Source organism: Lolium rigidum, chromosome 2 (assembly GCF_022539505.1).
Source record: "Lolium rigidum isolate FL_2022 chromosome 2, APGP_CSIRO_Lrig_0.1, whole genome shotgun sequence".
In the NCBI taxonomy this organism is placed as follows: domain Eukaryota; kingdom Viridiplantae; phylum Streptophyta; class Magnoliopsida; order Poales; family Poaceae; genus Lolium; species Lolium rigidum.
In genome coordinates, this window is record NC_061509.1 from 175058370 (window position 1) to 175083536 (window position 25167).

General features: G+C 45.9%; 1 long non-coding RNA gene across 1 annotated transcript; it reads left to right on the forward strand.

Annotated features, from left to right (window-relative positions):
• The first annotated feature begins 4064 nt into the window (after positions 1 to 4064).
• LOC124687728 lies at positions 4065 to 6952 on the forward strand. The gene is made up of 3 exons (XR_006998288.1): positions 4065 to 4168; positions 4961 to 5082; positions 6902 to 6952. It is a non-coding gene; the product is annotated as an uncharacterized LOC124687728 (long non-coding RNA).
• Positions 6953 to 25167: the final 18215 nt, after the last annotated feature.

The window sequence follows — 25167 nt, forward strand, 5'->3', positions numbered from 1 at the left end:
GCCCCGGTGACGAGGGATCACCTCGCCAATGCCTACGTATTGTAGACTTGGGTTTTGGGAGAGAGCGACGATGGAGATTCCGGGAGCGAGATTAGGCACACGACGTACCCAGCTTCGGGTCCCCTCGGTGGAGGGTCCCTACGTGCTGCTAGCAATCTAGTATATGATCATATGTATGTTTACAGGGTGCCGCCGTAGCGGAGCTATGTTGTCTATCTCTTGTCCCTCTCCTCTATCGGGTGCCCTGGCTGAATTTATATATGCAACCAGCCTAGGGTTTTACAAGAGTCCTAGTCGACTACTTCTTCGGGTTGCCCTATTGGGCCTTCTCCATATTGGGCCGAGCCGAGCCAGGTATACTAATAATGGGTACCCGAAGGGTATACCCATGTCAGTAGCCCCCGAGTGTCTAGGGAAGTCAAAGACTTGCGTAGAGACTCCAAGCATAATCATCTCCGAAGTCGAAGAAATACAAGGCGAGACCATTGATCCGAAAAATACATCAGGTCAATGTCGTAGATCATGTGTAGCGTAGATGATGTCCATGATTCTCGAAATTATTTTTCTATCGGGTGCGCGCCAGCGCTCCCGATGGGAATAGCCCCCCGAGTCTATGGGCAAGTGCTTGCACTTGGGCATAGACTCTAGTTGTAGTACTTGATGAAGAACTTGACTATATTTCTGGGCGCCGCCCCTCTTTTTATCGACTCCTATTCGAAGACTTAATGAAATCCATGGACTCCCGATTGGAGTAGGCTCCACTCGAGTCGCAGAGTCGAGTTGAGTCTACAAACCTTTATATATTTACAGAATCGAATGAAATTTCTGTGCCTTTTCTCTTTTTCAAATTCTTCGAGATCGAAGAGATACTATATTTTCTTCGTTAAATATATTGTACAGGGATATTGGTAAATGCGGCTGGTTCATCTGACGGATCAGGTACCAGTTAATTGCTCTAGTGGAAAATCCAGATAAACCTACTTCAAACTCGCATCCCCGGACACGAATTCGGGATACTGGCATAATTCAGAATGTGCCTCTTTAGGACTTACCGAAACTGAATTCCAGCAAAATTATCGGGTCCACAGCGCGTCCGCCGGGATTTTTCTTCACATCTGTTGATGTGGATAAAGTAGCAGAGCGCATTCGGGTGCGATGCCACGCCACACAGGACGTATCCTGGGGACTTACCTTCGTGACCTTTTTACGAGTCACGGCATTCGGATTTTTTTTACCGCGGCGGGCGCGCTCCGAGAATATGTTGTCTAGCGCCTTGTTCGGCTGATGTAATGACCCATTTTGCGGGTTCTTCTATATTTTTCTCGGTTGTGATGAGATAGCTGAATATATTGGGTTCTTCTATATTGTCGTCAGGCAGATCACCGATGCTCTTGATCGGAAAAAATGACGAGTCAATGGACCCGAAGATTTGTCCACCCTCTTCTCTCCCTTTTTTTTGCTGCTCCTTGACAAAAATTTCGTCGAGTTCCTCCTTAAAGAATTTCTTCGGGTCCTCCTTGAGGAAAATTCTTCGGGTCCTTCGGGTACCCATTATTAGTATACCTTGTTCGGCTCGGCCCAATATGGAGAAGGCCCAACAAGGCAACCCGAAGAAGTAGTCGACTAGGACTCTTGTAAAACCCTAGGCTGGTTGCATATATAAAGCCAGCCAGGGCACCCGATAGAGGAGAGGGACAAGAGATAGACAACATAGCTCCGCTACGACGGCACCCTGTAAACATACATATGATCATATACTAGATTGCTAGCAGCACGTAGGGATCCTCCATCGAGGGGACCCGAAGCTGGGTACGTCGTGTACCTAATCTCGCTCCCGGAATCTCCATCGTCGCCCTCTCCCGAAACCCAAGTCTACAATACGTAGGTATTGGCGAGGTGATCCCTCGTCACGCGGTGCCAGAAGAGCTAGGCACATAACCAGCAGTATCCGACGAGGAAGAGCCTGTAGCAGCAAGCAGACCACGAAGACCACGGATAATGTCCTGATCAGATAGCGCAACAGCAGAAGATCCTGAAGAACCAGTCTGCCTACGAGCATGGTACCGCTGACGTAACCTGGGATCCCTCTTCCAGCAGCTAGAGACATCGTGGCCAGACCTGCCACAGTAGGCGCAGGGAGGTGCTGTCATACCACGAGTCTGCTGAGGCTGACTCTGGCCCTGGACTGGAGGAGTAGAGAGTATCGGCGGTACTGGAGACCGCAACGAAGCCGGCAGCATAGGAGGACCACGAGCAGACGGCACATGAGGGCCACGAGAAGCAAGTACAGAGGGAACCTCAAGAAGACCAGCACCAGGAAGACGAGTCTCCTCAGCACGAAGCTCAGCCAGTACCTCAGAGAGCGGAACACGACCACGGGCAAGCAGCTGTGCACGACGCGGCTCAAACTCCTTGTGGAGCCGCGACAAGAACTCAAAAACACGCTGAAACTCTAGATCCGCGCGCACAGTCAGACAACAGGGACATGTGGCACACACAGTTGTACGAAGAGAATCAAGCTGACGCCAAATAGCAGCACTCTGAGTGTAGAACTCATCAATAGTAGAATCACCCTGCTGAAGGGCATGCTCCTGGCGGACCACAGATAGGTAAAGAGCATCCCCAGACGGCTGATAGCGCTGATGAAGAAAAGCCCACTGAGCAGCAGCAGTGGGAAGACCCATGAACTCAGCAGCATACTGAGGCAGAACACTGGAGATGAGAACAGCAGCAACACGAGCATCCTCATCTATCCACTGAGTGTAGTCAGTCAGATCCAGCCGGTACGTCACAACAGTAGTAGAATGCTCCTGGACCTTCCGGTCATAATCAGCCAGAGCAGTATCATCAGCACTCTTGGCTGCATCCTTGACCGCCTAAGTAGCATCAGGGACAAGAGCAACGGGCGTCGGTGCTATAGGCGCCGTAGGAGCAACGGGGCGCGGCGGACAGGAGACCTCGCTAGAAAGCACACCCCAAAGACGAAGACCGCGCATGTGGACGCGCATGAAGGCAGCGAAATCAGGATAATTCACGCCATTAAAGATCACCGGGCAGCGAGGAATCGCAACATAGCCCGAAGACGAAGACTTTTTTTACTGCACTAAATAGATCATATCACGCACGCACGCGATGGAACGCACGCACGCGACGAAAGCAGACGGGTGGCGGCGGGCCGGAACGCGGCAGCCGGGGCGGAGAGCGGCCGGGGCGGCGGCCTGGCCGTAGCCGGGCAGCAGCGGGCCGGGGCGGAGAGCGGCCGGGGCAGGCGACGGCGAGGCCAGGCGGAGCACGGCCAGGGCGGCTGCCGGGCGAGCACGGTCGGGGCGACGACGGTCGGCGGCCGGGGCGACGGCGACGGGCGGCGGCCGGGCAGGGGACGGACAGGTTCGGCCGGGCGACGGGGATGGCCGGGCGGGAGCTCGCAGACGGCGAGAAAAAGAGGCCGCGGCTGCGGCCGGGTCGCGGCGGCGAGATGCCGGGGCGGGCGGCGGCTGCAATGGTGGAGGAGGAGCTAACCTAAAGCTCGGATACCATGTTAGGGCAATATGCTTGTTGTGTTACCATGGGCCAAAGGCCACAGTATATAGTACATGTACAGATGCAAATATGCAGGAAACCCCCTAACATATGGGGAAACTACAATATACAGATATATACGCTAACAGCCACAAGCTCGTGACCCGGCCTATTACAAACTCTTGGAGTGTAAACCACTCTAGCCTCTATGAGGCCTCGTTTGGTACAAGGGTATTCGCGGGGATGGGCGAGTATTATCCTGGCCCATCCCCGAATTCCCGTCAATCCCCAGAAGCTCATTTGGTGCTGGAGTTTTGGGCCAAAAATTCCCGCTCATCCCCGTCCCCGGCCCTTTTTTTGACTTGGACTGAATAATGGACGTGGACCTCGTGTATTATCCCCGTCCCCGAGTCCACGTCTCTTCCTCGACTCCCCGTCTCGTCCCCATCCTCGTCCCTGTCCAAACCCTACCGAGCGAGCGACCGGCGGCGACCGACCGGAGGCGAGCGGAGTTGCTGCGGGAGGGGCAGGAGGGGCGGAGCATCTTACAGGCGGGAGGAGATGGATCCAGCCTAGCTGCTCCCACATGAGATCGCCGCCGTTCTTGCAGACTGACCGACGCCGCCAACTACTTCCGTTCCGATCTCCGGTAACCTACCTTTTCCTTCACCCTTTCCCTTCCATGGATCTCGATCTGAGCGCCCGTATTTTGTCTATCTAGTCTAGCTATGTACACCATCTAGTCTATCTAGTCTGGCACATGCTTCTCGCAGCGAGCATGAAATGTCTCCGGCCGGTCGGAACGAGAAAGCTTCTGGAGATGAAGAGGACGAATGGGAATGCCCTTTTAAATTTTAGCAGACCCGGTAGCTTCTGGAGATGTAGGCTCTGATGGTTCTCACTGTGCCGCCCTTTGTCAGTCTTGATATTAACTGAAAGACATTTCATCTTCACGTAGTAGAATTAGTCACTTTGTTATTATGGTTTGTTGATCTGGTGGTGATGCATATAGATCCTAGGCTACTACAAAGTTGATCATGTCCAAATGTTTGGTATGAACAATCTATAGCTTTGTGACTCTTGTTCCGGCAGCAACTAATTATCATCATCATGGTTAATCTGTATAAACTCTTGTTCTGCAATTTATGTATATATATACTGTCATGCTTAATTAATTCCTGTAGGGCCTCGAATTAGTTCTAAGTTTTGACCATGTCCAAATGTTTGGTGAGTAAGAACTATCAAAATATTGTTGTCGCTGAACTCTTCTAGTCTTTTGTAATGATACAATGTACAATGTACAATGTATAGCAGGCCTAGTTTTTCACAGAGAGAACGCATCTTTGCCAAACTGTTCCCTTATCTATTTCTGTTTATTCACTTTTAACCATGCCTGCTAGATCTTTGTTTGTAAAGCTGATGTATTTTTTGTTTATTGTAGGGATTAACAGAGAAGCTTATCCATCTTGTTTCTGCAAGTGAACATTCTGGCATTATCTCCAAGTAATTCATTCAGTGGAGAGCTCCCACCTTCTTGGGATCCTATAGCAACACCAAAATTCGGTATGTACCTACTAAATAGTACTCCATTATTGGATTGAGCCTGACTGTTCTGAGTGCTAGTTTGACTGCTTGGTGGTTATTCTGCACTAATGTTAGTTGGATCTTATGCATGATTTTATTCTGCTGAGCATAACTATGTTAATTAGTACCAGCGTACCAAGTTATACAACTAGTGTCAGATTAATTAAGTATAACATTTCAGACCAAGCCATGTTAATTAAGTATATATTTCATATATAAAGGTTTTACTGGCTTTGTCTAGACAACAACTTGGGTGCTAGTTTTGAGTGATAAAATAACCTTGTTTTGCTTAAATATAGGTCATGGACTTGCGGAGTGTAGAACGTGTTAGGAAGAGGAAAAACGAAGATGAAGAGTTTATGTTTGTCATTTTGCCTGCATTGTACTTCCACTTGACATGGCAAAAACAAAGACAGCAAAGACACCTTTCGTTTGTATATGGCAAGGAGCATGTTAGAGAATTGCTTGGAGGACACCTCAAGAACTGCTTAGCTGCCTTTAGGATGGAGCCGAACATTTCATGTGGTTGGCATCATATCTTAGAGAGGAGGGATTGATTTTATATTCTAGGATCAAGGTGGAAGAGAAGCTCGCGTTTTTCTTGTACATGCTCTCCCACAATGCTTCATACGAAAAAATGCAATTAGAGTTTAATCATAGTGGTTGGAGTTTCAGCAAGTATGTCAGGGAGTTTTTCAATATTATTCCAACCTTGACAACAAGAATTGTCAAGCCTCGCAATCTCTATGAAACTCATCCAAGAATAGCTACAGACCGCCACTTCTTCCCATACTTCCAGGTCTAGACTTCAAACCTTATTTTTCTACCAAAGCTTTTCTCTTATCTATTTCTTATAATTTTCCCAAACTTCCCATATGCAGAATTGCATTGGTGCTATCGATGGGTCCCATGTGCCAGTTACAAGAACACCTAGCCGTGCTTCTCCTTGGAGAAATAGAAAAGGCACCCTCAGCCAGAATGCAATGTTCACATGTGACTTTGGCCTCAATGTAACCTACATTTCCTGCGGCTGGGAAGGGTCAGCTAGTGATGCTAGGGTGCTGAATTCTGCCATTCAAAGAGGTTTCACTCTCCCTGCTGGAAAATTTTATCTAGTTGATGGTGGCTATGGCAACACCCAATTCTTTCTTGCACCTTGCCGAGGGGTTAGGTACCATCTAAAGGAATTTGGACGTGGTCGTCGGCGTCCACAAAACTATATGGAGTTGTTTAAGCATCGCCATGTTGTCCTTAGAAACTATATTGAGAGGCTTTTGGGAATTCTGAAAAAACATTTTCCTATCCTCAAAGTTGGTACATTCCACAAAATATGGAATCAAGTAAGGATACCAGCCGCTGCAGCCATATTCCACAATATCATCAGACAACACAATGGTGATGAAGACTGGCTTGAAGACCAAGAGGATAACATAAACCCAGGAAATTTTGTGGATCTCCCTGACGGTGATGATGAGGTACAACAGGAAGATGTTGTACAGCTCCCGGGCAACCACGTGTTAGGCAACAATTTGAGGAATCAGATCCCTATGCAAATGTGGAATGACTACCAAGCAGGAAACAATGCAAATGTGGAATAGCTAGTTGTGTGTTTCTTAATCTTCTAGTATTGTGTTGTAATGATACACTATTCATGTTCTTCATTTTCTAGTCTTATGTTATAATAGTGCACTATTTGTGTTTAATTTCTTCTAATAATGAACTTGGTGATACACTTTTTTTATAACATATTTTGCATTCAGTTTTGTGTATTAAATTTTTTATACTTTACCTAAACTAGATATGCAAACAAAAGGGTCCAGCACGGTTCAGTCCAGCTCCAGCATAATGGGTAAGAAAAGGAAATCTCCTAAGCAAGGGAAAAATAAGTCTCCTAAGCAAAGAAAAAAAATCTCCACAAGGTAGTAAAAATATATTTCTAATGATCATTCATGGCTTCATTCATGGCTTACTGATAGATCATTTTGTGTATGCTTGTGCATGTGCAAAGCCAAGAGCACAATGGAATATTTTGCTTGAGAAGTCACTTGTTGAGATACTCCCTGAGCATGACACTCCGTATCATAGAGGCCAGAATGGTTGGAGTGGTGAATCATGGTCAGCAATGGTGGATATGTTCCACCAACGAAATCCAACATATAGCCGGGCAATAATAGCCCACTGGTGAACATAGCCATTCTAGTCTCGCTTGGTACATGCCTTGGTACTTACACTCGCCTTTCTTCTTCTTTGTCTCCTCCCCCTTTTTATAGGCAACCGATGGCCGACTTTGACAGGTTTGAGATGACGACGTTAGCAAGGTTATCCTTCAGGCTTAGCCTGGGCAGGGTTATGGACGCCAATGGTTATCTTCAGGACTCTTAGTTCAATTTGTATCTTGTACGTACTCAGATGTATTTGATCTTCTGTATGGTTTGGATCTTTGTATTGTATATTTGAATTCTTGACTCGTTGGAGTCGTTGTTGTAATATATGCTTCTTGTGGGCTCTATTGTAAACCTATTCTAATCTTACCGCTCGTGGTAATGCCTCTTGCATCACGTGTGTGATTTGTTGCGCACGTCGTGTAGGAGGGCATCTCAGAATCGATATGTGCGGATTTCGGCGGAATCGCTGGAATCCTCACGATACCGGTTTTGGGGCTTCACAGCCACTTCACTCGGTCGTATGCTTGCTCATATCAAGTTTAAGAGCCATATAAACATCCGTCCCTTTCCTTTTCCTTCTAATGTAATGTGACATCTCAATCAGAGGGGAGACGCGGACGAACCCAACCCCGCACGAACCCAGCCGCACCGTCTCGCCGCTGCCGTCGGTAGCGCCGCCAGGCAAAGCCCGCGTGGCATGGCAGTGGCAATGGTCCTCCTCCTGCTGCGTGGGGCGGTGGCGGCCAGGACCTCCCTCGACGCTAGCGCCGGAGGTTGGGGACGGTGGCGACCTGATCTGCGATGCAGATCTCGTCCGGGCCGATCCACTTCTCGAGCAACGGCACACCGGGGGTGGCTGGCGGCGATGGCTAGTAGGCGGCGGCCAGGTCTTCGATCTGTGCCGCAAATCCTGCTGCATCGCCCCGCCCCCCGACAACGCGAGGTGGTGCTCCTGGGCTTCTCCCGCGGCTCCAGGACGCCTAGGGCAGCAACCCTGTGTATGATGGCGGAGGCGGCCCTCTTCTTCGCTAGAGATGGTCAGCCAGATGATGGTGTGGTGGGTCTAATGACCCGTCACCGAGTCCTGGCCGCGTGGCGGAAGGCATGGTAGCCGGCGATGGCCAAGCCATGACTGCGGTCACGGCGGGTTGGTGCCATGTTAACGCATGGACATCCTGGTTTTCGCCGGTGGAGGGTCGGCCGGCTGCAAGGCGTTGCCCATTTGCTTGGTGTCACTACTTTTCCTCGTCCGACATGGGATGGTTGGCGACGTTGGGGCCCGACCTGAATAAAGGTGGCGGTCCTATGGGTCTCTCTTGTATGAAGATGAAGACCTCCTAAGGCATGTCCGCGTTGATCTGGCCGAAATGATGAGTTCCGGAAGGCTCCGCCAGCGAATGTAACAGTGCACCTTATGCCTAGAGTTTGCTGGATCGGGTGGTATTCGGTCGTGCACACCCATGCTTTTATTCCGACTGTTTGGTTTTGGAGGAAGCGGCGCGAAGCTTTGTTCTGTGTTGTCATCAAATGACTTTAATCCATGGTGAAATCAGAAGAAGAGAATATCATGAAGGCTGGATTGGAGGACTAGCTAAGGAATGTTCAATTCTACGCTGTTGAGGGACTTGCTTGGTGTTTCGGGCTTCACAACAGTGGTATGTAAGTAGGGGTGCCAATACATGTGAAGTTCAGAGTTCTACCTTTCAGGGTGAAAATCCAAGGTCCGACCTTAATTGGTTGTGGCTAGGAATGACCTTGTTGAAGACATTGTTTTGAGAGTGGGGACTATCTTCAGGGTGAAAACCTAAGATCTTTGATCGGGCGATGACGGCGCAGGTGCACTGTTCCCTTCTTGAAGGCGTCGCTTTTGGAGAGTGTGAAATTCATTTGTTGTCTTGGTGGTGGTAGCATTGTTGTTGCTAGGTGCTGGAATACTGTGGGGCTTTTATTTTTTAGTTTTCTCGTTCTCTTTTTTGGTTATGTGCATCCGTACTGCCATTAGGGTATTGCATTGTTGCAGAGGTGTAATTGGTATCTTCTGATATTAATATATTTTCTTTATCGAAAAATGTATGTGACATCTGAGAGGCTAGTATGGTATTATCTGAAATTAATCTTCCCGAAACAAACGTCGATTGATTAGACGATATCAGTTCTTCCAAAATGAGCTTGAGACGGTTGGTAATAACTTTAAAATTGAGTTTGTACGCAACATTACAAAGGCTAATAGAGCTTAGATTCTAAAGACAATATGGGTTCTGAATCTTTGGAATGAGCACAACAATAGTTTCATTCGTCTCACAACATGTGTAACACCTCCTTTACTACAGTTTCACCCACAATACCTTAGAACTTAAATTAACTTAAATTTATCCGGAGGTTCAGAAGGCGGCTGATGGGAAGACTTTTTACAGCCAGCTGATTCTTAGCCTTCGCCTACAACTAGAGATCCGCCAAATTGTTAGGTGGAGCTCTTTGGAAGATGATCGCTAGGAGAGATAAAATGTTTTGGTTCAGCTTCTTTTTCTGTTTCGCTGTTAGGCTGGAAGCTCATTTTCTACAAATTTGGGCCATTGGAGGAGGAAGGAAGTTGGCCAATAGTTTGCTGTTTCGTTTTATGCTGGGCTGGTTCACAGGCCGGGCCAGTTTCGGTCGTAGCAGAGCAGGCCAGGCTGGCAGGTCCGGTGAGAATGCATCGTTTATTTTTTCTTTCGATTTTGACACTACAGAGAACAAACAGGGAAGCTGTGTCTTAGCATGTGCAGAAGTAATTGTAGCCATATATAGGAATCGTATATCTGAATTCGATCACGCAGGTAATAAATTTGCACGATGAAGTACGACATGTCACACATAATTCAGAAGCATCGCGTTTTCACATTTCACATAATTGGCACATATCTCTGGGAAATTCGTAAATGCTGCTTGTTCAATGCATCTCCTTGTTTTGATCATCTGCATGACTTCTTTCCATGACGTGCACAGGAAAACTCGTTTCAGGTTTCCCAAATCTTTCAGACGTGTCACTTGGTCTTCAGTGTGTACAGTCACGCAGAGTAAGCTATTTTGTTCGCCACTATGCCATATTATCCCTTACTCGTTCAACTACAATTTCTTCGGAAATGCATAAGGGGAGTCTTCTCTGTCAATGGGGAACAATCCATATCATCAACAGATTCTTGTGTCTCACTAAATCTGGTCGAGAAGTGGAATGAACTGAGAGGGAAAAATGGAACATCTCTGCAGGGCCCCTCTGACTCTTCTGTTTGAGAGTCTCCTCCGGCCAGCCTACTGCTCCCTTTTTGTGGATATAAGTCCACTACTTTAATCAGGCTACTGTTATTTTCTAAAGGACTAGTCCAATGGGGGAGAAGCCCTGACTCAAACACCAATTCTCGCTACTGTTATCTTTTGGTTTAAAATTTGTGACTACGCCTTGTATTTCTCCAGCAATCTCTTGCAACGAATGATTTTCGTTATGCTGTACTGATAACCGAGCATGATAATTCAGACTGGTCTGTCAACCTTTCTCTTTCCTTCAAACATATTTTTGAAATATGGCCAAGCTAGTTTGTGTCTTAAAAATTCATCTACCGCGGGGGTCCAGCAAACAGACTGTGGTAAATGCGGACTGGGGAGTAGACCTATGTGCGTTTTAGTTAATGCGAGTTCTGACCTCTGAATGGCCTGAGGGCTGAGGCGGACTAGTGTCCGTTTTGTTCCTGCATGGTATGGTTGTGGCCACAGCAATATGTGCTCTGAAGGCCGAAACATGTACATGCAGGGTTCAGTCAGATGGTACAAAGCATATTAACAACTCAGCTACTCCTTCACGAAAAAAAGAGTGGGACAGAAGGAACGCTGCGGTATGCACATGCAAATGTGCCCAGCAGAGCGAATGAATGCGGTTACTGTGCTTTCTGCTGATTAGCCTGCAGGTTTACTGTGCGATTTTTATTGGGTGCTTTGCACTGTGTTTTGTGGTAATTAACCTGCGCATTACTTGCTTGATCGTAGAGAAAAACTTGTCTAACTCGCACTCTTCCTTGTCAGTTCTGTTATCACAAACACAGAGAGAGAGAGAGAGATCATTCTCATCTCTGAAGTGCGTTTTTATCTGTCGGTGTGCGCCTCTTCTCTTGCTTGTGTTTTGCGTTTGTACCAAAGAGAACTTAGATAAAGCTTGAGTATACGACAATAATAACCCCACATTACAATCACATGATTACAGAGAACAAGTAATAGTTTTGGCTCACTTCAGAACGAAAAGGAAGCAGGAAGAAGTTGCCTAGCTTCTCCAGTGGAGGCTACCAGACAGCAACTGGTGAAAGAAAGCCAAAAACAATATGGATTACAGAAGTGCTAAACAAACACCAAGTGCAACAAACATACACTAACTCTTATTAGGCAACGATGGCAGCACAACACTTGAAATCTACGTACACGTTACATTAAAGCTCAAGAGGGATAGACGGGGGGAGTAGAGAAGAGAGGAGCGGTTCGGATAAGAGACTTGGAAGAGTGTTGCGGAAGGAGATGGGGTGAAGGAAAGTCTTGCAAGGTCAAGAACAGCTCAACTCGCAATGGTAGAGAGAGGGGGGCGCGCGGTGGTGGGCAGATGGTGGTGTTCGCGCGGTGGTGGGCAGATGGTGGTGTGTAGATGAGCTCAGGGAGGATAGAGCCGGGCCGTGGATCAGCGCGAGGCGCCGCACGCCCGGCCCTCGGACGCTGCCTCCTGGAACCGCGGGGGCCGACCGAGGCTGGCGACGGAGGAAAGCCTCAGCGGACGGCCAGCCGAGGAGCTCCGGTTGGCGATGGCGTGGCCAGAGAAAGCGCCGCTTGGGCTCGGCATCGCAAGGGCGGAGCGGAGAGCTGGGTATTGGAGGGACTAGTCTGGGATGAAGACGGCTCATGATGGAGGAGGAGGCCCCTATATATAGCACAGCACAGGGGTACTGCGAAGAGCTAGGCAGCCAAGAGTGTGGAGAGGAGGGCAAAACGGTGGGAAGACTGCGTGTGAGGATGGATGGAACACATGGCCTATGGGCGGCGCAGCGGAGGGGTTGGGTTGGGTTAATTTGACGCCTCTCTGTAGGCTGCAGCCCATGCACAACAACAAGACGGAGATACAGAGGCCGCTGCGGTGTATCTACATGTGCGTGTCAGGCTAGTGATGGATCGAGCGATGAGTCGTGTGAGTGGCGATGGCTAGCCTAGCTAGATCGGCCGGGAATAGGAAAGAGCTCAGAACCATCGGCTTTCCGGCTAGCTTGCACTGGTTGGGCAACAGACGCACGCGGCGAGGCTAGCCTGCGGCAGATACACCAACTCGTCGGTTTAGCTTAAATTCAGTGAAGCGGCCGAGACGCTGGGCTCCTTTCACCGTCCCGCGTCAAGCCGGCCGGCCGGCGAGCGCATGGGCTCGATCGATGGCTCATACACCTACCTGCCACCCCTCCTTGCATTTATCTCACTCCCTGTCTCCCTCATGATGCCGGGCAGAGATTTGTACTGTTGAAATCATCAACCGGTGAAGCAGCTGATGGTAATCCAGCTGCTGCTTTGTTTACTCCGTGGAACGTGGTTGATCCTAATCCAGCTACTGCTTCAGAATCCTAGCTTGTCCTGGCTTGATCTTTCTCTGCCTAAACATCATTTCATACCATGGGTAATCTGCAGGGTGTACGTTCAGCGGCTAAGTTCTTTGTCCGAATGCAGTGCCCCTGTCAAGTCTGTCTCTTTTCAACCTGAATTTCGTTAACCATCGGCACCCGTTCTTGATAGATGGATAGATATATGCACGCATGCGGATATTCTTCCTTTGTCGGCCGGTGGCCGCACTTATTTTTAGGACTTGATGGGCGGTAGGTGGATGGGTTAACGACACGAAGGATCGACGTTCAGGCTCTTGCACATGCCAGCAGCCCAACAGTGGCGCCAGCATGCGTCTCGTCTCGGAGGGAGGCGTTTACAGTTTCACGCACTTTCGCCTTGTCTCGCTTTTGTTATGAACATGGTCCTTCGCTCCTCTTCTGTTCTGTTCTCTCCATTGTGCCGTGCGGTGTGCCCAGCTTGTGAAGGATCCATTCCATTTCCATGTGTCCATGTATGTCCTTGCTACCACTACTACCAAACAGTTTATGTTGCTAGCTCGGTAAAACAGGGAAATAAACAATCATGAAAAGTGCGTGTGTGTGTGTTGGCAATAATGCATTTTTTTTAATACGCCATGTAAAAATAGTGTGCATACAAGACGTGTGTGTATGTGTATGCGCGCGGTTAAGGATTAGTTTTTTTTAACATAGGTTAAGGATTAGTTGAGATTGCCTTGATACTTACCATGTAAAGATTTCTTAAGAAAAATAGTGTATAGTGTATGTGTATTCAGTAGGTTCCAAAATCTAAAATTAAACAATCCCGCAGAAAAAGTCTTATGATAAGACGAAGGTTCGGAGAAGTGATAGAATTAAAATGACAAATTATACTGTTCACAATATAAGGATTAGATGTAGAATATTCACTATATAACAAAAATTATTTTCACTTTTTGGTATATGTCATATATGATCGTATTTTTTCTTAAAAGTTAGCACGAGTAAGTATCAAGTTGACATGTACATGCATAAATTGTTTTATTTTTTTCAAACATTTAAAAAGCATTTGTCGATTTTGTTTTGAAATAAGCTGCGCTCGTACCCGGGCTCTCCACCATATTTTCAACATGTGGTGCGCCTTCATCTGATGCACCTACTAGAATCCTTTTGGACAGGCTCTCCACGAGAACTCACAAGAAATTTTTTTTTTCTCGTGTGGAAGGCGGTTGTTTTGCCCACGATGCGTGTTGATTGACTATACAGATACCCCGGCAGCACGACAAAGGGTGTTGGAAAAACTCTCGATTGAGTGAGACATCTGAAAGTGCATGGAGGAGTTATATTCGAAGGATTTTTCGTAGGCAATACTTGAAGACCATATGTTGAATTCATGTATGGATGGTATGAAGATAAAAATGTGTGTTGAGTATTGTCATCAAGATCATTTATTTGAATTGGTGCATTTAATATGATCAATAAGAAGTTAAACAGATGGAGTTTTTGTGTGTAGCTCAAAGGAAGTCATGCTCTAACTTATGTGTTAAAGCTATGGAGGATCAAGATCTTAAGAGTTGTATTCCCCAGATAAGAATTCGAGATATAACTCTAAGTCGATGTCATGATAGACTCGTGATAGTTGAGTTATGGTTGACCAAGACTTAAATCATGCAATCAAACGAAGAAGTCTTCATGTGCTTCAAGATATTATGATAGAGAATGAAAAGATATAAGGTTGACCAAGTCAAAGATCAAAGTGTGGATTTAAGTTGGTCAACATACAAAGCATAAAGAATGTGCCAAGTGAGATCAAGTGATCTCTTGGTATGGTAAGTTTCGTGAAGTATACTTTGTGAACTAACCCATGATCTATGTCCCTTGTGTTGCTGTGTGGGGTTAGATATCTTTTCAGGGTGTGCATCAAAAGGAGAATTTCATATATCTATGAGAGAATGACATCAAGTAGTGATCATCATCAAGGTTGAGAGGTACAAGTTCAACATGAGCATACAAGAAGATCATATGATTCAAACTTTTAAATAGCCGGCTATAGCCTTTTGGGAGGCATGTCGCTGCGGCTAATAGCCGATTATAGCCTTATTTAGCCCCTAATTAACCTCTAATTTAGCCGCTAAAACTCATATATTTTGAATTCCTCTTCTCTTTTCTTTTTATTTCTTGTTTTCTTGTTTTCTGTTTAATGTGATTAGATAAAATTTATGAGATGAATAATTGAATACTTGTTTGCATTAAATAGTTGAATAAGTTGTATCACAAAACGTGTTTGAGTCATAGTTTTCCTATTTTTTTTTGGTAAGAGATGGCTGAAATATTTCAATTTTTTTAAAAAAATGCTAAATGGAATAGCCCGCTATAGCCTTTCATAACCTCCAAAAATATCGCGACTAAATGAGATAGCCACCTATTTTAAACCATGCTATGATGGGATCCTATTGTACATTTGGTGATAATGAACATATAAAAATATGCCTTAATAAAGCTACCCTTTAGTGGTTTTATGGTAAAGCAAATTGCAAGTTTTCATTAAGTAAGAATGATCAAGGAAATCATTTCAGCTTGAACGAAGCATAAAGAGTCACCATCAAGATCAAGCGGAATGCACAAGGTAAAATTAAATCCTTCCAAAAGTCGTCATGAGTCACACGTTTGATTAAATTTATACGCCTTACTGCCTGAAACAGACCGATAGACCAGACCTAGTAATCTGTTTTTTTTTTTTGTTTCAACTATACACCACTGCGTTGCATCATTTCAGTCAATTGAATCCACAGTTTTCTTGTTCAAAAGAAAAATAAACCCACCGTCTTAAGCTTGTCTTTAGACTAGTGAGCTGTCCTGACAAGCTGCACTGTTCCATTCCCGTTAGATCGTTGATGCTTTTGTCCCGCGTTCATCAGAGCATCTCCACTCGTTTGCCCTCCCCACGCCGAAATCCGGGGAAATTTACGTCCGGATTGGACGTAAATTTGGCGTGGGGAGGAGTAGTTTCCCAGCCGCGATCTCAGGCGAAGACGGCGATCTAAATGCTGACCGGCGGCAGGCTTTTACAGCGCGCGGAAGACGATGCGATGAGGACGACGATCGGTGTCTCTCGCCGACAAGTTGGGGCCACCAGACGCGCGGGAAGTTTCCTCGCCGTTTCGCGCGCTTTTGTTTCGTCCGGAGTCCCCGAGAGCTCCCCGGGGGGCCGGGGATGGCGTGGGATCGCCGGATGAATTTAGACCCAAATCCGGACGAAATCAAGGAACCGGGGACGCGACTGGGCCAAATTTCGTCGTCCGGATGAAAAAAACATCGTTCGGGGGTCTCATCGGGGAGACGAGTGGAGATGCTCTCAAAAACAGTCGCTGCAAGACTGTTAGTGATGCTTTTCTTTATGGCGGTCAAATAATTGGCTACAGTCGCCCCACAGTCGGTTTTATTTGGGCCGCATTTTGTTCTACCAACTGTGGCGCTCAATCGGACCTGCATTATTTTCGTGCGTGCAACTGTAGTAGCAGTACCACTCCTTTTGGTGTCATCAATGTGCTATAATTGTAGGAATCGTTGCGAACCAGGGGCACCACAATCATCACATATTTGTCCGTGCATGAATGTTGGCTAAGTACGTAATTTTATGTACTAGTACCTAAGATCGAGTATGCACTCCAGCAGAGATGCCCAAAACCAAATCAGAAAAAAAGTGTCATGTAGGGCACATAAAGGAGAAAAATGGTAAACAAATCCAGATGTATTTTTTCTGTCTGAGCCGCATCTGGATAAAGCTAAGGCAGAAAAACTTGCGAGGAGAATGAAGTTTGAGGGAGTTTTGTTTCATGAAAGTAATGGACGGAGTGGTGGTTTGGTTCTAATGTGGAAGAAGGAAATAAAAATTGAACCAAAGGATATTAAAGCTAACTTCATTGATGTGGTGATCAAAGGTGATACCGATTGCCGGTGAACAGGCTTTTATGGGGAGCCTAGATGGGAAGATAAACACAAGTCTTGGTCATATATGCGCGATTTGCATAGCCAAATGAGTATACCATGGATGGTTTTAGGAGATTTTAATAAAATTTTATATGCTTCAGAGAAGGAAGGAGGAGCTCCCAGAGCACTTAGATATATGCAAGCGTTTCAGAACTGTTTCACACAATGCTCTTTGGATGATTTAGGATACACGGGAGATAAATTTACATGGAGAAGAGGGAGGCTTCGTGAAAGACTGGATAGAGCAGTAGTGAATGGTGCATGGCATAATTTATTTCCAAATGCAGTGGTGATTAATGAGAGAGCTACAAAGAGTGATCACCGGCCGATCACTGTCGATACAGATTTTTTTTATCAACAGTACATGTCACAACTGGGCCGAAACCATGGCGCTTCGAGGCTCGCTGGCTTGAGGAAGAGCATGTCGATTCGGTGGTGCACGTTGCATGGCAGGAAGCAGAATCGAGGCTGGTAGAACCCACCCTCACGCACAAAACAGATCGGGTGCATGAGGAGCTGCATGAATGGGATCGACGTGTGTTGAAAGGTCCATGCAAAAGGATTGAGATACTGAAAAAGAAGTTAGAGGAGGCTAGGCGAGCACCGATGGATGATGAATCATTGGCGACTCAGACGAACCTGCTCCTCCAAATAGAGGCACTCCTTGAGCAAGAGGAGATCCACTGGTTCAAAGAGGAAGGGCAAACTGGTTGAAACATGGGGATAGTAACACAATTTTTTTCCATAATTTTGCAATGGCGAGAAGAAAGAAGAACACTATCAAGTATCTTATTGATGATACGGGTGGTAAGTGGGAGGATCCAGATGGTATGAGTAAGTTAATAAAATTCTACTTTCAGGGATTGTTTACTTCCGAAGTACATGAGCCGAATGTCGAGGTCCTTGAAAAAGTGTAGCCTAAGGTAACACAAGACATGAATAATGATCTACTTGCACCTTTTACCGCAGAGGAAGTTGAAAAAGCTTTATTTCAAATTGGAGATTTCAAAGCTCCAGGTCCGGATGGGTTGCATGTTGTTTTCTACAAGAGGCATTGGCCGATGCTTGGTGATGATCTAACCAAAGAAGTACTAGAATCTGTCAATTCTGGAGTGATACCTACGGGATGGAATGATACGATGGTGGTTCTTATTCCCAAGGTAAATAATCCGGAAAAAATCACCCAATACAACCCTGTTAGTCTATGCAATGTTGTTTACAAGGTGATATCAAAGATGTTGGCTAATAGGCTGAATTTTTTTACCCGATATTATTGGGGAAAATCAAAGTGCGTTTGTCCTGGGACGGCTTATCACGGATAATATTTTGCTGGCTTATGAATGTGTGCACTCTATCAAAAAGAAAAGGGGTAAGAAGGGATTGTGTGCGGTGAAGCTCGATATGCATAAAGCGTATCATAGAGTGGAGTGGTGCTTCTTAGAGAAAATGATGCTTAAATTGGGATTTGATGCTAGATGGTTATCCTTAATCATGTCATGTGTATCATCTGTGAAGTATTCAATTCGGTTCAACTCTAATACAACCGAATACTTTTCACCAACTAGGGGCATCAGAAAAGGTGACCCGCTATCCCCTTATTTATTTCTGCTATGTGCTGAAGGGCTCTCTAGTATGATTACACACGCAAAAGTTAACGAAGAGCTAACTGGTGTGAGGGTGTGTCGTGATGCTCCAATCATTACACACCTTCTTTTTGCGGATGACTCACTTATTTTGATGGAAGCAAATGAAAAGAATGCAGTGATATTGAAATAAATTCTAGATATGTATTGTGATAGCTCGGGTCAAATGGTAAGTGATGTTAAATCAAGTATTTACTTCAGCCCAAACACGCATGTTAATGACAGGGTGGTAGTGTGTGCAAATTTAAATATTGTTACTGAATCCCTCAATGATAAGTACTTGGGCTTGCCTGCTATGGTTGGGGCGGATAGAAGCGACTATTTTCGACATCTAATTGAGAAGGTTCTGGCTAAGATAAATGGATGGAAGGAGAAGTTACTTTCTATGGGAGGAAAGGAGGTGCTCCTCAAAGCGGTCGCATAAGCTATGCCTCGTGTTTGCGATGACCGTATTCAAAATTCCGAAAAACATATGCAAAGGAATTACTGATGCTATTTTGTAACTATGGTGAGGTGATGATGATGACCATAAGAGAATGCACTGGTTAGCCTGGTGGAAAATGTGCATACCCAAGGTGAGAGGTGGTATGGGTTTCCGCGACCTACGCACCTTTTATATGGTGATGCTAGCAAAAAAATGTTGGAGATTGTTGGAAAGGCCCGAGTCTCTTTGTGCAAGAATTTTAAGAGCAAGATACTATCCTAATTAAAGGAGATATCCTCAAAGCTAAATTAAAATCTGGTAGTTCCTTTACCTGGCAAAGTGTAATTGCGGGGCTGGAAACATTCAAAAGGGGATGCATTTGGAGAATTGCTGATGGAACCCAAATAAATATTTGGGAGGATGCTTGGATCCCTACCATCCCATCGCGGAAGCTTGTTACTCCTCGTGGTAATACCCTTTTGACTAAAGCTGCTGAACTTATTGATCCGATACAGGGTTATGCGATGAGGATTTATTACGAGAACTTTTTTGGGAAGTGGATGTGAACCGAATTCTGGAGATTGCAATTGCAACACCTGGTATGGATGATTTTACTGCATGGCATCATACAAGCAGCGGGTTTTTCACGGTGCGCTCGGCGTGCCATGCTGAACGGGAATATCGTTTTGGCCGACAAGAGAGAAGAGCTTTAGGTGTGGGAAGTTCTGAGATTAGCCCGGTATGGAAAAAGTTATGGAAACTAAATATTCCCGCAAAAGTAAAAATCTTTTGTCGGAGAGTTCTCCATGGTCTCATCCCTTGTTTTGGTATTGGCAAATCGACATATATAATTACTAATAGTGGATGCCCGGTGTGCTTGGTGGGATGTGAGGATATAATGGATAGTTTGTTCACATGTATGCGTGCAAAGAAAATATGGGAGAAGCTTGGAGTTTTTTCAGTAATTGAGGATGCGGTAAGTATAGATAAAGCATGAGCTATTGCATTGGAACATATCACCTGTACAATGGGAACCTCGGACTCTCTTGGCGGAATCGGATTACCTAAAATTATTCTTACTCGGGGCATGGTATATCCGGTGGGAGAGACGCAAATGTGTCCATGGTGAGGAGGTGCAAACGCCCCATAATTCGGCTTTGTCGATTGGAGCCCTGGCATCAAACTATTGGCGAGCACGCAAGAACCCTATTGAGCACAAACCTGTGTCTTGGACATGTCCACCTGAAGGTGAAGTGAAGATCAATGTCGACGCATCTTTTTGTGCATATCAAGGACGTGGAAGTGCGGGTGTTATTATACGCGACTTCAAAGGTAAATTCATGCAGCTCATACTAAAGATCTCTCATTTGTGGCGGATGTGATGACTTCTGAAGCTTATGCTCTCCGAGAGGGACTTCTGTTAGCTCAATATATAGGATGCAATTGATTTACTATACAATCTGATAATACTGAAGTAGTGCAAACGATGAATGATGGGGGTTTCTCGGCAACAGCTGCAACAGCTATCTTCTATGACTGCAACTTATTGGCGTCAGGTTTCTCAAAGGTGAATTTTGAATACTTCCCGCGTGAGGCAAATATTGTGGCGCATGAACTTACTAAATCTAGTTTTCAGTCTTCTTCTTGTTGTACTTGGGACGATGATTCCCTAGTTTTATTTTGCCTTTTCTGATAAACGATGTAAGTGTGTTTGAATATCAATAAAGCTTGCAGTGGGATGGAGTCCCACTGTTTTCCTCAAAATAAAAGGAGAAAAATGGCTTGAACAGATGCCCTAAAACAAAAAAATTATATGGATCAAGTGGCCCTACCCTAAATATATGGATCGTTGTAAGGGTATTTTACCCTTATCCATTATTTTGGTAACAATGACACCGTGCTAGAGTATTTGACCTAATATGTTTATAAGGATAATCTCAGGTATTAGGCAATGAGGCATAAATGGTGTATCAAAGGAACAAGAAGGCTAAAGGAGACCCCCCACTTCAACAACAATCAAAAAGGGGTCTACAGCAGGAATCCGGTCTGCAGCCCGGTCCAACCGGGCCTGCAACCGGACTGTCCGGCGCACAGCTCGGTCAACCGGTCGCCAACCGGGAAGTCCGGCGCACGACCCGGTCGACCGGCCGCCAACCGGGGTCTCCAGCAGAACACAAGAAAACCGGTTGCCGACCGGTCAACCGGCCTACTGACCGGCGGGTCCGGCGCACGGCCCGGTCGACCGGTCGCCAACCGGGCGCCAACCGGAGGAGCTCCAGGACCAGCAAATGGCGTCCGGTCACTGGTCCGGTCTGACCGGCCTCACCACCGGGCTGTCCGGTCTGTGGCCCGGTCAACCGGGTTTCTCGAGGAAAATGCTGAGGTGGCAAGTGACCAACGGCCATATTTCGAAGAACACTATAAATAGGCCTTCTCCTACCTCTCGAACAGTTAGGCACTACACTACAAGCTGTTCTTGAGCTCTCTCTCTCTTACTCCATTACTAGAAACACCAAAAGCCTCGGATCTCCCTCCTCCTCCACCCAAACTCAAATCCCTCCGGGGAATCGTTAGAGGAGGACCCGATCTACCGTTCTACCAAGCCAAATCTCATTTCCCCTTGTATTCATTGAGAAGCTTGCTTCCTAGGGTTCCTTGGAAACCCTAGGTGGCCAAGAGGAGTCCGGAAGCATCCGGGCTGTGGATTTGCTCCGGGCAAGATTGTGAAGGTTTGGAGGCTACCTCAAAGTCTACCACAAGTGAGTGAGCTATTCCTTCGTGGGATAGGCTCCGGAGAATAGGGTGAGCCTTCGTATCGCGGGGAATCCTTCGTGGGACCTCCACTCCTCCAAACGTGACGTACCTTGTTGCAAAGCAAGGGAACACGGGAATACATCCTCGTCTCCGCGTGCTATCGGTTATCTCTAACCGAACTCCTTACTTGTGATTTAACCGCTCGTGAGAGCCTTCGTGCTCGAGTTAGTTGTATCCTCATATAGGTTGCTTCACCTAGTTTGCATTAGGCTCACCTTTATATTCCGCAAAGCCTAATATTGCAAAGAAAGAATTAAAATCTGTAGAAACCTATTCACCCCCCTCTAGGTTTACCATCTCTATACTTTCAATTGGTATCAGAGCCTGGACTCTTATTAAGGGCTTCACCGCCTTAAGAGTGAGATGGATAAACTCTTCGAGGGTCTAGATGACGACTCTATCCTTTCGGTTAAATCGATGAAATCTAGATTCTTGGCATATGATGCCGAGAAGAAGAAAAAGGAGGATGAGCTACAAAACCAAATGACAGAAATGACTGCCATGCTTAAGACGTAACTGCAGGTGGAACTCCTAGTGGGGCTTCGGCCTCTAAGGAAACCTACCATGAAGCTAACCATGACTATCCCAAAAACACTTCACCCATGCCTCATATAAACCATAGTGGGACCGTTCCCCATTTTGATGGAACTCACTTTCCACATTGGAAATCCGCTATGGAATCTCATATTCGCATGTGCAGAGTGTGGAGCTATGGGAGCTCATTGTTCATGGACATCGGGAGCCACAAGATCCTACTCGGTTGACCTCCACCGGGTTCTACAACTGTCAACTCAATGCCTCCGCACGTGACAAGATTAGAAGTGGCATCAACCGCAAGCTCCTTGATCAAGTCGATGACATTGTCTCCGCAAAAGAGTTGTGGGATCGGATCATAGTACTCCAAGAGGGAACCGATTTGATCCAATCAGCTCTTTATGAGACCGCAAAGCAAGAGGCCCACCAGTTCATGATTCGAGATGGAGAATCCGTATCCGATGCCTATGCTAGGCTTGGTGCTCTTAGAGTAAGGGTCAAGGGACTTGGTGTTGAGAAGTACAATGATGGCTTCGAGATGAATGAAGCATTCATAAAGTCCAAGGTCATTGCTATGATTGCCGTCAAGCAAGAAGACACCAACCTTGCACTCAACTTGCAAATCATGACCAAGAGTGCCGATCTCAACTCCGATGATCTCGTCTCCTATGTGGCCGCCAATGAAAACATGGCCAAAGCGGGAAAGAGGCTCATGGCAATGAACCGTGTGGATGAAGCCTCGCACAACCATGAAGGGTCACACAACCTTGCTCTCAAAGCTAGGGCCGATCATGGGAGCAAAGAAGACTATGAAATTGAAGAAGAAGAAGAAGAGATGACTTCAACTAGTGACATGGCTACCGACTTTGCTTTCTTTGCCAAGAAATACAAGGCAAAGTTTCCAATGCTCCTCAATGACAAGAAGAAGAAGAGAACTTGCTACAATTGTGATGAAGATAGCCACTTTGCAAATGAGTGCCCTTATGAGAAAAGGGTAGACAAGCCAAGATTCATCAAAGGGGTCAAGCCAAGATTGAAGCCAAACCCAATCAACGATCGATTCAAGAAGAACAAGGGAAGAGCTTTTGTTGGAGCCGAGTACTTGTCCGATGATGAAGATGAAGATGAGGAGAAGGAGGCCGGGGTGGCCGGCTTGGCTTTCTCCAAGCCCGGGTCACTTTTCACATATGACTACTCCAAGGACTACTCCACGGAGAATGATGTTGGTTCTTCCTTCATGGCAAGAATAACTCAAGATGATGACTCCGATGACTCTTCCTCCTCTACAATAGTTGGCTCTTGTCTTATGGCAAGGGAAACCAAGGTAATGGAACCTCCACCTTCCCTATCTAGTGTCCTTGATGATGAAAACGAAAATCAAGAAGAATTAATTGTGCTTAAGGAACTCTATGATGTTAGATGCACCCTTCGTGGTGAAGCTCTTGTCAAGTTTGATTTCTTGATGGACTCACTCAAGGAAAAGGATGAGTCCATTGAGGAATTAGAATATCAATTGGATGAAAAGGAACGGAGATTCAATCTCCTAAGACAAGAGCTAAAAACCGAAAGGTGCATATCTCAAGGCCTTAAGCAACAAATTGAAACCTATGAACTTGATAAAGTTAAGGACCTAGAAACTATTGATAGGGCTCAATCTTTGACTCAAGTGCTCCATACCTCAAAGGAGGAACTTGAAGTTGCTCATGCTTCTCTCACTAGGGATCTTGACCACCTTGAAAGAGCTAACAAGCTTGTAAAGGATGAGCTCAAGAAACTTGGAGAGAATCATGACCTACTCCAAGAAACCTACATGAAAGCACTTGAATCAATGAAGGATCCCATTGTTGTTGAAAAGCATGCTAGTTCCCCTACATCTTTCACTAGTGAGCATGCTAAGCTTGTTGAGGAACATGTTCGTTTACAAGAGGAACTCTCTTTGCATGTTGAGACCAATGCATATCTTGAATCCTTGGTGACTAAATATGGTCTCGACTATCATCCTAATGAATCCTCTTGTGAGCATGCATCTATTCTTGAGGAAAATGTTAGGTTAACAAAGGAACTTGCAAAGTTCACCACCGCCAAGAACAAGATGGGATTGGATGACCTCTTGAGTAAGCAAAGGTCAAACAATCAAAAGTTTGGACTTGGATATGTTCCCAAGTCTCACAAGAAGAAGAACTACAACAAGGAGAAACCCGCTCAAGATAGGAACAAGAAGGTCACTAATAATGGCAAAGCCTCAAGGGGCAAAGCCACTAGTGGTGACCGCACGGGGCCAAACGATCACTATGCATTATTTGTTGATTATTATGGTGATGTTTATGCTAACTATGTTGGCCCTCCTAATGGCTATGCTTATAGAGAGTACTCAATTTGGGTACCAAAAGATATTGTTGCCATTGCAAAGGAACCCATTAATCGATGGGTTCCTAAATCCTCTACTTGATTTTGTAGGGGTATGCCTCCGGTGGTCCAAAATGGGTGTTTGACAGATGGATGCACCAATCATATGACCGGAGGAAGAGGTGTGCTTGATCAATTCATTGAGGATATCAACAAGAAGTCAAGCATCACCTTTGGTGACAACTCAAAGGGAAAGGTACTTGGGTATGGCAAGGTGGCAATATCTAAGGACTTGTGCCTTGAGACGGTCATGCTTGTTGAATACCTTGGTTATAACTTACTTTCTATATATCATCTTGCCGATGCCGGTTACAATTCATATTTTACTAAGTATTATGTGCAAGTCTTTAGGAGTGACAATCTCAAATTGGTCCTTGTTGGATATGTGGAGAACAACCTTTACGTGGTCGACCTCTCGAAAGAGAGCCCCTCTCCCTCCACATGTCTAATGGCGGCCAAGCATGATGAAGGATGGTTGTGGCATCGCCGCCTTGGTC